The sequence below is a fragment of the Aquarana catesbeiana genome, linkage group LG01, assembly GCF_042186555.1.
Source record: "Aquarana catesbeiana isolate 2022-GZ linkage group LG01, ASM4218655v1, whole genome shotgun sequence".
In the NCBI taxonomy this organism is placed as follows: Eukaryota; Metazoa; Chordata; class Amphibia; order Anura; family Ranidae; genus Aquarana; species Aquarana catesbeiana.
Window position 1 is genome coordinate 139,560,817 of NC_133324.1, and position 10,377 is coordinate 139,571,193.

The 10,377-nt window shown below is 44.1% G+C and overlaps 1 protein-coding gene across 1 annotated transcript in view; it reads right to left on the bottom strand.

Moving 5' to 3' along the window:
• ARHGEF28 (Rho guanine nucleotide exchange factor 28) overlaps positions 1–3,662 on the bottom strand; it is a 364,027-nt gene extending 360,365 nt beyond the window's left edge. Inside the window, exon 1 of the mRNA XM_073624213.1 lies at positions 3,401–3,662. The gene's annotated coding sequence lies outside the window, so the exon portion shown is untranslated. The remainder of the gene's footprint in view (positions 1–3,400) is intronic.
• Positions 3,663–10,377: the final 6,715 nt, after the last annotated feature.

Here is a 10,377-nt window from a genome sequence, read left to right on the forward strand (position 1 = left end):
GGGATCTCATTACAGAAGCAGTACTAAGGACCAGGGGAGTTTCCAGGGACTGAACATCAAAGCCCGAGACAAGTCCCTGGAGATCCTGAACACCTGGAGATGACATACAGAAAGATTATAAAAGGTCCCAAGCCACAGGCTCTGTGCTCAGTGTCACCTACCAATGTTACATTCCTTCTATGCCCCCAGATGATCAGTTCCCTATAGAATCACCTACCTGTGCAGGGTGTCCACTCTACAGACTGAGCTCAACAATACAGCAGTTCTGGTCCCTGTCCAGTTCATATATTTCCTCCAGTATATAACAATCCCCAGGTGAATCGTTCGCTGTAGTGTGTCCCTGTACAGAAAACAACTTTCTCTAACCCTTGTCCCTGCTATGCTGCATGTAATAGGTTCTCTCTAGTGTATAGTAATCCCTAGGTGATAAGTCCCCTACAGTGTCACTTACCTGTGCTGTGTTTCTTCTATACCCCCAGGTGATCAGTCCCCTATAGAGTCATCTACCTGTCTAGTGTGTCCCCTATACAGACTGAGCTCAGACTGCAGAACTTGTAGTCCCTGCTATGTCCAGTTTGTATATTCCCTCTAGTATAGAACAATCCCCAGGTGTTGGGTTCCCTATAGTGTCACCAGTGTGTCCCCTGTACAGAGTGCAGTAGTCTTCCTGCTATGTCCAGGTAACAAGTTCTCTCTGGTGTACAGTAATTCCCAGGTGATCAGTCCCTATTGGGTCACCTACCTGTGCAGTGTTCCTTCTATGTCCCCCTGGGGATCAGTCCCTATATGGTCACCTACCTGTGCAGTGTTCCTTCTATGTCCCCAGGGGATCAGTCCCTATATGGTCACCTACCTGTGCAGTGTTCCTTCTATGTCTCCAGGGGATCAGTCCCTATATGGTCACCTACCTGTGCAGTGTTCCTTCTATGTCCCCCTGGGGATCAGTCCCTATATGGTCACCTACCTGTGCAGTGTTCCTTCTATGTCCCCCTGGGGATCAGTCCCTATATGGTCACCTACCTGTGCAGTGTTCCTTCTATGTCCCCAGGGTATCAGTCCCTATAGGGTCACCTACCTGTGCAGTGTTCCTTCTATGTCCCCCTGGGGATCAGTCCCTATATGGTCACCTACCTGTGCAGTGTTCCTTCTATGTCCCCAGGGTATCAGTCCCTATATGGTCACCTACCTGTGCAGTGTTCCTTCTATGTCCCCAGGGTATCAGTCCCTATAGGGTCACCTACCTGTGCAGTGTTCCGTCTATGTCCCCAGGGGATCGGTCCCCACAGTGTCACCTACCCGAGCAGTGTTCCTCCTATGCCCCCAGGTGATCAGTCCCCGCAGTTTCACCTACCTGTGCAGTGTTCCTTCTATGCCCCTCAGGTGATCAGTCTCTGCAGTGTCACTTACCTGTGCCGTGTTTCTTCTATACCCCCAGGTGATCAGTCCCCTATAGAGTCATCTACCTGTCTAGTGTGTCCCCTATACAGACTGAGCTCAAACTGCAGCACTTGTAGTCCCTGCTATGTCCAGTTTGTATATTCCCTCCAGTATAGAACAATCCCCAGGTGTTGGGCCCCCTATAGTGTCACCAGTGTGTCCCCTGTACAGAGTGCAGTAGTCTCCCTGCTATGTCCAGGTAACAAGTTCTCTCTGGTGTACAGTAATTCCCAGGTGATCAGTCCCTATAGTGTCACCTACCTGTGCAGTGTTCCTTCTATGTCCCCCTGGGGATCAGTCCCTATATGGTCACCTACCTGTGCAGTGTTCCTTCTATGTCTCCAGGGGATCAGTCCCTCTAGTGTCACCTACCTGTGCAGTGTTCCTTCTATGTCTCCAGGGGATCAGTCCCTCTAGTGTCACCTACCTGTGCAGTGTTCCTTCTATGTCCCCCTGGGGATCAGTCGCTCTAGTGTCACCTACCTGTGCAGTGTTCCTTCTATGTCTCCAGGGGATAAGTCCCTATATGGTCACCTACCTGTGCAGTGTTCCTTCTATGTCCCCAGGGGATCAGTCCCTATATGGTCACCTACCTGTGCAGTGTTCCTTCTATGTCCCCAGGGAATCAGTCCCTATAGGGTCACCTACCTGTGCAGTGTTCCTTCTATGTCCCCAGGGTATCAGTCCCTATAGGGTCACCTACCTGTGCAGTGTTCCTTCTATGTCCCCAGGGTATCAGTCCCTATAGGGTCACCTACCTGTGCAGTGTTCCTTCTATGTCCCCAGGGGATCAGTCCCCACAGTGTCACCTACCTGTGCAGTGTTCCTTCTATGCCCCCAGGGGATCAGTCCTTATACTGTCACCTACCTGTGCAGTGTTCCTTCTATGTCCCCAGGGGATCAGTCCCCACAGTGTCACCTACCTGTGCAGTGTTCCTTCTATGTCCCCAGGGGATCAGTCCCCACAGGGTCACCTACCTGTGCAGTGTTCCTTCTATGCCCCCAGGGGATCAGTCCCCACAGTGTCACCTACCTGTGCAGTGTTCCTTCTATGTCCCCAGGGGATCAGTCCCCACAGTGTCACCTACCTGTGCAGTGTTCCTTCTATGCCCCCAGGGGATCAGTCCCCACAGTGTCACCTACCTGTGCAGTGTTCCTTCTATGCCCCCAGGGGATCAGTCCCACAAGTGTCACCTACCTGTGCAGTGTTCCTTCTATGTCCCCAGGGGATCAGTCCCCACAGTGTCACCTACCTGTGCAGTGTTCCTTCTATGTCCCCAGGGGATCAGTCCCCACAGTGTCACCTACCTGTGCAGTGTTCCTTCTATGTCCCTAGGGGATCAGTCCCCACAGGGTCACCTACCTGTGCAGTGTTCCTTCTATGTCCCCAGGGGATCAGTCCCCACAGTGTCACCTACCTGTGCAGTGTTCCTTCTATGTCCCCAGGGGATCAGTCCCACAAGTGTCACCTACCTGTGCAGTGTTCCTTCTATGTCCCCAGGGGATCAGTCCCCACAGTGTCACCTACCTGTGCAGTGTTCCTTCTATGTCCCCAGGGGATCAGTCCCACAAGTGTCACCTACCTGTGCAGTGTTCCTTCTATGCCCCCAGGGGATCAGTCCCCACAGTGTCACCTACCTGTGCAGTGTTCCTTCTATGCCCCCAGGGGATCAGTCCCCACAGTGTCACCTACCTGTGCAGTATTCCCTCTATGTCCCCAGGGGATCAGTCCCACAAGTGTCACCTACCTGTGCAGTATTCCCTCTATGTCCCCAGGGGATCAGTCCCACAAGTGTCACCTACCTGTGCAGTGTTCCTTCTATGTCCCCAGCCAGGTGGTCAGTCCTCAGAGTGTCCCCTGTACATGGTGCAGCAGTGTTAGTCCTCCTGCTCTGTCCAGGTAATAAGTTCTCTGCAGTACATAATCATTTCCAGGTGATCAGTCCCTTATGGTGTCACCTACCTGTGCAGGGTGTCCCCTCTGCAGACAGAGCTCCGCACTGTGTAGTCCTTGTAATGTCCCGGTAATAGTTCCCCTCCAGGCAGTATATATATATATATATATATATAATCCCCTCCAGTCTGAGCTCAGCTCCCCTCCAGTGCCAGGCGGTGTCCTCTGCACATGTCCCCGGATCCCAGCGGCTCCTCTCCTGCCGGTGACTCGGTGACAAGGTCGGCCGGTGTTATGACTGGGAGATCTCCGGAGATCAGTCGTGTCCCCTCCCCGTCTGTCCCTCCCAAACTGTCTGCGCCCCACCCCGGGGGCCGGGAGGAGGACATCGGGACCACGTGGGCTTCAGAGGGTGACATGGAATACAGGGTCAGGGTGACCCGTGTATGAGGATTCTTCTCTAGAAGCATGGGGTAGATATAGGGAGCCAGCAACTCACTGTACAATGTATCAATATACTGTACAATGTATCAATATACTGTACAATGTATTATACTGTACAATGTATCAATATACTGTACAATGTATTATACTGTACAATGTATCAATATACTGTACAATGTATTATACTGTACAATGTATCAATATACTGCACAATGTATGAATATACTTTACAATGTATCATACTGTACAATGTATCATTATACTGTACAATGTATCAATATACTGTACAATGTATTATACTGTACAATGTACAATATAATGATACATTGTACAGTATAATACATTGTACAGTATAATGATACATTGTACAGTATATTGATACATTGTATAGTATAATACATTGTACAGTATATTGATACATTGTACAGTATAATACATTGTACAGTATAATGATACATTGTACAGTATATTGATACATTGTATAGTATAATACATTGTACAGTATATTGATACATTGTACAGTATAATACAATGTATCATCACACTTTACATCATCATACGTATCAATATACTGTACAATGTATCATTATACTGTACAATGTATCATTATACTGTACAATGTATTATACTGTACAATGTATCATTATACTGTACAATGTATTATACTGTACAATGTATCATTATACTGTACAATGTATCATTATACTGTACAATGTATTATACTGTACAATGTATCATTATACTGTACAATGTATTATACTGTACAATGTATCAATATACTGTACAATGTATCAGTATATTGTACAATTTATTATACTGTACAATGTATCAATATACTGTACAATGTATTATACTGTACAATGTATCATTATACTGTACAATGTATTATACTGTACAATGTATCAATATACTGTACAATTTAGTATACTGTACAATGTATCATTATACTGTACAATGTATCAGCATATTGTACAATTTATTATACTGTACAATGTATCAATATACTGTACAGTTTATTATACTGTACAATGTATCAATATACTGTACAATGTATTATACTGTACAATGTATCAACTGGAGGAAAAAAAATACAATTATGCTATACAATGTATCAACTAGAAAAAAACCTCCATAACTATATTATACAACCTAATTTATATGATTATGCTTTACAATATATCAACTATTAACACTTATCTTGTATAATTATACTACTACTGTATACAATGTGCCCACTAAAAAAGAGAAAAAAAAGTATTTTGTATAACTATGATATACAATGTATCAACTGTAAAAAAAAAATATATAACTATAATCTTCAATGTACCAACTAGAAAAAAAAGCTTCAATAATAAAAATAAAATGTATAACAATCCATATTAAATGTGATGAAATGTACATTTCACTGATTGTGGACTTTGTGAAAACGATTCAGAATCCCTTTATAAGAACTGACTTTAGTGTTCCTCCACACACTCCCCATCTATAGGACCAGCACTCCCCACTCCCCATTTGGCCTCCAGGTTATACTCAGGTCAGATAACACAAAGGGGGAGATTTACTAAAACTGGTGCACTCAGAATCGGGTGCAGCTCTGCATAGTAACCAATCAGCTTCTAACTTCAGCTTGTTCAATTAAGCTTTGACAAGAAATCTACATTCACATTGGGACGTTTTGACATGCGATTAGACATGTCAAATCATATGCCAAATCGCCAACTATTGCCCACAATGGGACCGCCCGAATCGGTGCGATGTCGACTTTGCGGCTCCGCACTGATTCTCATAAGTAGTTCCTGTACTACTTTTGGCGATTTCAGGTGTGATTTTAATAGACATTTGTGCAGGAAACCGCACAGATGTCTCTGACATCATCGGACTGACACGCAAGAATAATATTGTGCAAGTTCAGCTGAACCTGCACAATTTCAATCCCGCAGCAGTGTAAACCTGGGCTTAGGCTCCTGTGTTTTTCCCTCATTGCATTGCAATCGCACGGCAACCGTGCGATTTGCAGCAGTGCCAATGTTATCTAAGGCCTGGTTCACACCTATGCATTTTTTAGTGCGTTTTCAGTTTTGCACAAACCCACTACAGTCCATTTCACATGGTTTCCTATGGGTCACGTTCACATCTGTTCATCTGTGTATTTTATGGAAAGGGCCCGGGACTTTTTTATGGTTTTTGGTTCCATAGATTCCATAGTTCCATAGACTTCAATGGATCATAAACTTCAAGAGTGATATCAACAACTCAAACAGGACCAACCTCAAATGACATAAGGCAGGGATATGCAATTAGCCGACCTCCAGCTTTTGCAGAACTACAAGTCCCATGAGGCATAGCAAGACTCTAACAGCCACAAGCATGACACCCAGAGGCAGAGGCAATGATGGGACTTGGAGTTTTGCAACAGCTGGAGGTCCGCTAATTGCATATCCCTGACTTAAAGTAAATCCTTTCCTACGCGTTTCATCATTCTGACTTCATCAAGACATCACTAACTAAATTTAGGTTTTAATGATTATTCCTTTTACAATTTTTAAAGGTATTGTAAACATTCCTAATACCTGCACCTTGTGTTTTTCACCTGCTTAAGTGATGTGTTGATTATGTAGTTCCATGGTGTCATTTGCTGCCCTGCACAGACAGCCTAGCAGAGTATATCTTCACATTCCACTATCAGCAGTTTCTGTTTGTGTATAAACATGTGGTATTTGGCATGGCACTGCACAGGTTAATGAATGACCTTGGAGTGGCAACTCAAACAGGACCAACCTCAAATGGACAGTGTGATGATGTAAAGCAAAACCTTTCCTATGCGTTTCATCATTCTGACTTCATCAAGACATCACTCAGTTATTGTAAGTTTTAAGCAGGCCATAGAAGAAATTTGCTCGATTCCCCCAACACAGACAGTGCTGACAGGGGAATCTCTCCTGCTGAGACATTATATTATCCTGGGGGGGCCGGGGGAAGCCGTCCCCACCGGGAGAAGACAGTGATTATTTCTAGCATGCACTAGCGATAATCACAAGTAAATCCAGCAGGCTGGTTCTACCCAAGTCGATCGATGAACTCGGTACATTCTGCCTGCCCACACACAGTTTTAATTGATTTGAACCGTCTATGGCCGGCCTTAGTGATTATTGCTTTTACAATTTTAAAGGCATTGTAAACCATCATACTATCTGCACCTTTTTGACCTACATAAGTGATGTGTTAACCATGTAGTTCCATGGTGTCATTTGTTGTCCTGCACAGACAGCCTAGCAGAGTATATCTTCACATTCCACTATCAGCAGTTTTTGTTTGTGTAGAAACATGTGATATTCAGCATGACACTGCATATTTTAATGAATGACCTCTGTCTTTAGTCTGAGAACTGACACTTCCTGTGAAGAAACTACACAACCTACAATCTCTGGGTCCCTCACTCTAGTGCACTGCAGGTGAAAGCTGCACAGTAATTAGATCTGACACAGACAGAAACAAGCAGAGCATTCACAGGCACACAGAGAGCTCACTTGACATTTGAAGATGATGTGTTTTATCATGTTAGCTCTCTCACATTGATGCAACACAGAGGGGGTAATGAGGCATGCATTGTATGACCTAGAACAGAAAGCTGTCTTGTCCCATTGGCCCACAGAGACAAGCTAGCTGAAGCAATACATGGACATTGCAGGATCAATCAGCCATGACGCTGCAAGGTGCATACACAACATGTGAGCCCATCATTTAAGGCAAACAAACAGCACAAGGAATATAACTACACTAATACCTATTTTTTTTTAAAATTAACTTCATATACTTATCTGCTCTGTGCTCTCTGGAATTGCGCAGGGAGGCCCTGAACCTCCTCTTCTTGGGTCCCACCCTTGGCTGCTCCTCTTCTTGGTGTGCCACCAAAGGAAGCCATTTCCGATTGTGGCACACCTGCAGATTTGATCCCGAACTGCTCTGCCTGTGTACATAGACACAGAAAGCGCAGCTCAGCCCTACCCCCGTTCCTTCATCACAGGATTTGACTGACAGCAACGAAAGCCAATGGTTCCCACTGCCTCAGCAAAGCCCGTGAGAGTGAGGAGAACCGCTACAGACAGGCACAGCACTCGATCGAGTTAGGGCTCAGAAAAGTATAAGGGGGGTGAGGGGGCAATACTGTTACCTGTTATTCCTGCAGGGAATGCATTAAAGTGGTTGTAAACATCATAAAATATGAACAAAGCATATCCCTCTATAGTGTGTACTTGTCTCAATCCAGAGCACTACGTGCAGGGCTGCTGTTAGAAACCACAGGGCCATATACAGACAACCTGACACTGGGCCATAAATAGCCAATACTTCAGTTATGAATGAACACAGTGAGCGATACCTCATACAGTGAGTGATACCTGTACCAATCACTCATTGTGTTTATTCAGGAAAGGAAGGGACCGGTAAATATGACATATACTGTATACCGAACCCTTCCCCCACTCTCAATCTTGAAGGATCCTATTGTGTGCTTGCAGCAGGGGGGGCAATTACTGGAACCTATCCTTTGTATGGCTCTCTGCAGCATCTGAAAGCCAACAGGAGGGGGAGGAGGAGGAGAAGAAGCCAGCTCTCAGCTGCTGCAGAGAAAGCCATACAGGGGAGTGGTTCCAGTAATTACCCCCCTGCCGCACTGATCACCCTCTCTGCCCACATCCAATTCACCCTGCTGCCTGGGCCCCCCCTGCTTGCCCGGGGCCCGTACAGGAGGAGGTGCCCCCTTATCTACAACCCTGCCTACGTGTCATTTCTGTCCGCTGCTTCATTCCTCTGCTATCAGCATGAGTCACTTCTGACAAGTTTTCCTGATAGAAGGTGACAGAGGAGGGACCTCCAGCTGATTGATAGCCTCTGCTCTGTTCCTGTGTGCTGTGTGGAGGGGGTGTGTCCCTTCCCCCCCAATCAGCTATCAGACCTCTCCTCACTGAGTTCTGCAGAGTGTAACTTCAGCTCTCCACCCCCTTTTTTCTGAACTCTCAGACAAACTTTATAATTCAGCACTTTGAAAAGATGTAGAGAAGAGATGGCTGCAGATAGACAGATACATGTAGGAGGGTGTGTTTGATTTCTGTGTATCACCTGAGGCCAGTCACTTATCTGGGTATATGTAAGGCTTTACTACCACTTTAAGGTAAAAGAATGTTTAGGCTTTAGAACCACTGTAAAACAACGATAAAATTTAAAAATGTCCAATGTCTTTAAATCAAAAATGAAAACACAATGACGTTCTTCTATTCTGTTTGAGCTTCACATGCTACTTCTGGATACAGTATATGATCATCTAATGATAGGAATATACATCTTGGCCACACTGTATCCAAGGATCGAACAGATTTAGTGATATATGACCTGCCTATAGCTTGGAGGTGAGATAACTTTGGTGAATACTGGTCTTATAGGTGGAAGGTCAAGTATTGGTGTAGTGTGGGAGAAGTCAGTTGTTATAAGGAAGATCTGGATCTTTGTGACTAAAGTCACCAGTCGGTGGAATATACATGGATTTGGACTGTCATTGTTTTGTTTTTGTTTCACCAATCTGTGGCATATACATAGACATTTTGGCTCCTTTTGTTTTTGTTTTTTTTTTTCATTTCTAAAGTCTCAGAAGAAGTTAGTAAGACTTGTTGGACCACTTGTCCCCCATAAAATTGGTGCAGTGTTTTTTAGTTTCATATTTAGGAGCACCCAAAACATTCCCCCCAAAAAACGTAGAAAAATAAAACTCCAATGCATTTAATGTTAAGCAAGAAATGGCCATGACACTTTTTACTATTGGTTAACCATAATATAATGTGAGTAGCAAAACAACATACAATTATTTGTAACCTGAACCAAATTGCTAAGTCATCAAAAGCTCATGTAAACATCCATATAAATATCAGTTAGAGCTTAGTTAATTACACCCCTACAAAGTATGGGAGGGTGCAGTTTGTGCTGGTCTAATTAAAGCAAATCTCAATTATAAAGAAAAAAAAAACAGGCTTCTGACCTGTCATGAGATGTTCTGGGGTCTTCTTTCTCTTCTCTGTTTAGCAGCAGTGTGCGGTGTTGAATACTAGAGTATTGCTGACATTATGACATCAGCAGGGCTCTGTGCAATGCTCTACTATGACTCCAGGCTTCTGTAACAACCCTAGGGGGTGTGTCCATGACAGCCTCAGCTCACAGGAAGTTGGGTAACGCTGGAAGTAGGTGTGCTTAGTTTAAGGAAACAGAGCTGGAATAGGGTGAATATTGCAGCAAATGTTGTTTTCACATGTTAGGCTATTGTTTTTTAACCATTTGCCTACTGGGCCATTTCTGCTAGAAAATTACTTAGAACCTCCAAACATTATATGATTTTTTTTTAACAGAGACCTAAATTAAAAGAAGAAAATGGCGGCCATTGCATTTTTTTATTTCATACAGTATTTACGCAGTGGTTTTTCAAGCGCATTTTTTTCGGAAAAAATATTCTTTAATTAATTAAAAAAAAAAACGCAATATATAACCCACTTTTTTTGTAAAATATAAAAGATGATGTTACGCCAAGTAACTGGATACCTAACATGTCATGCTTTAAA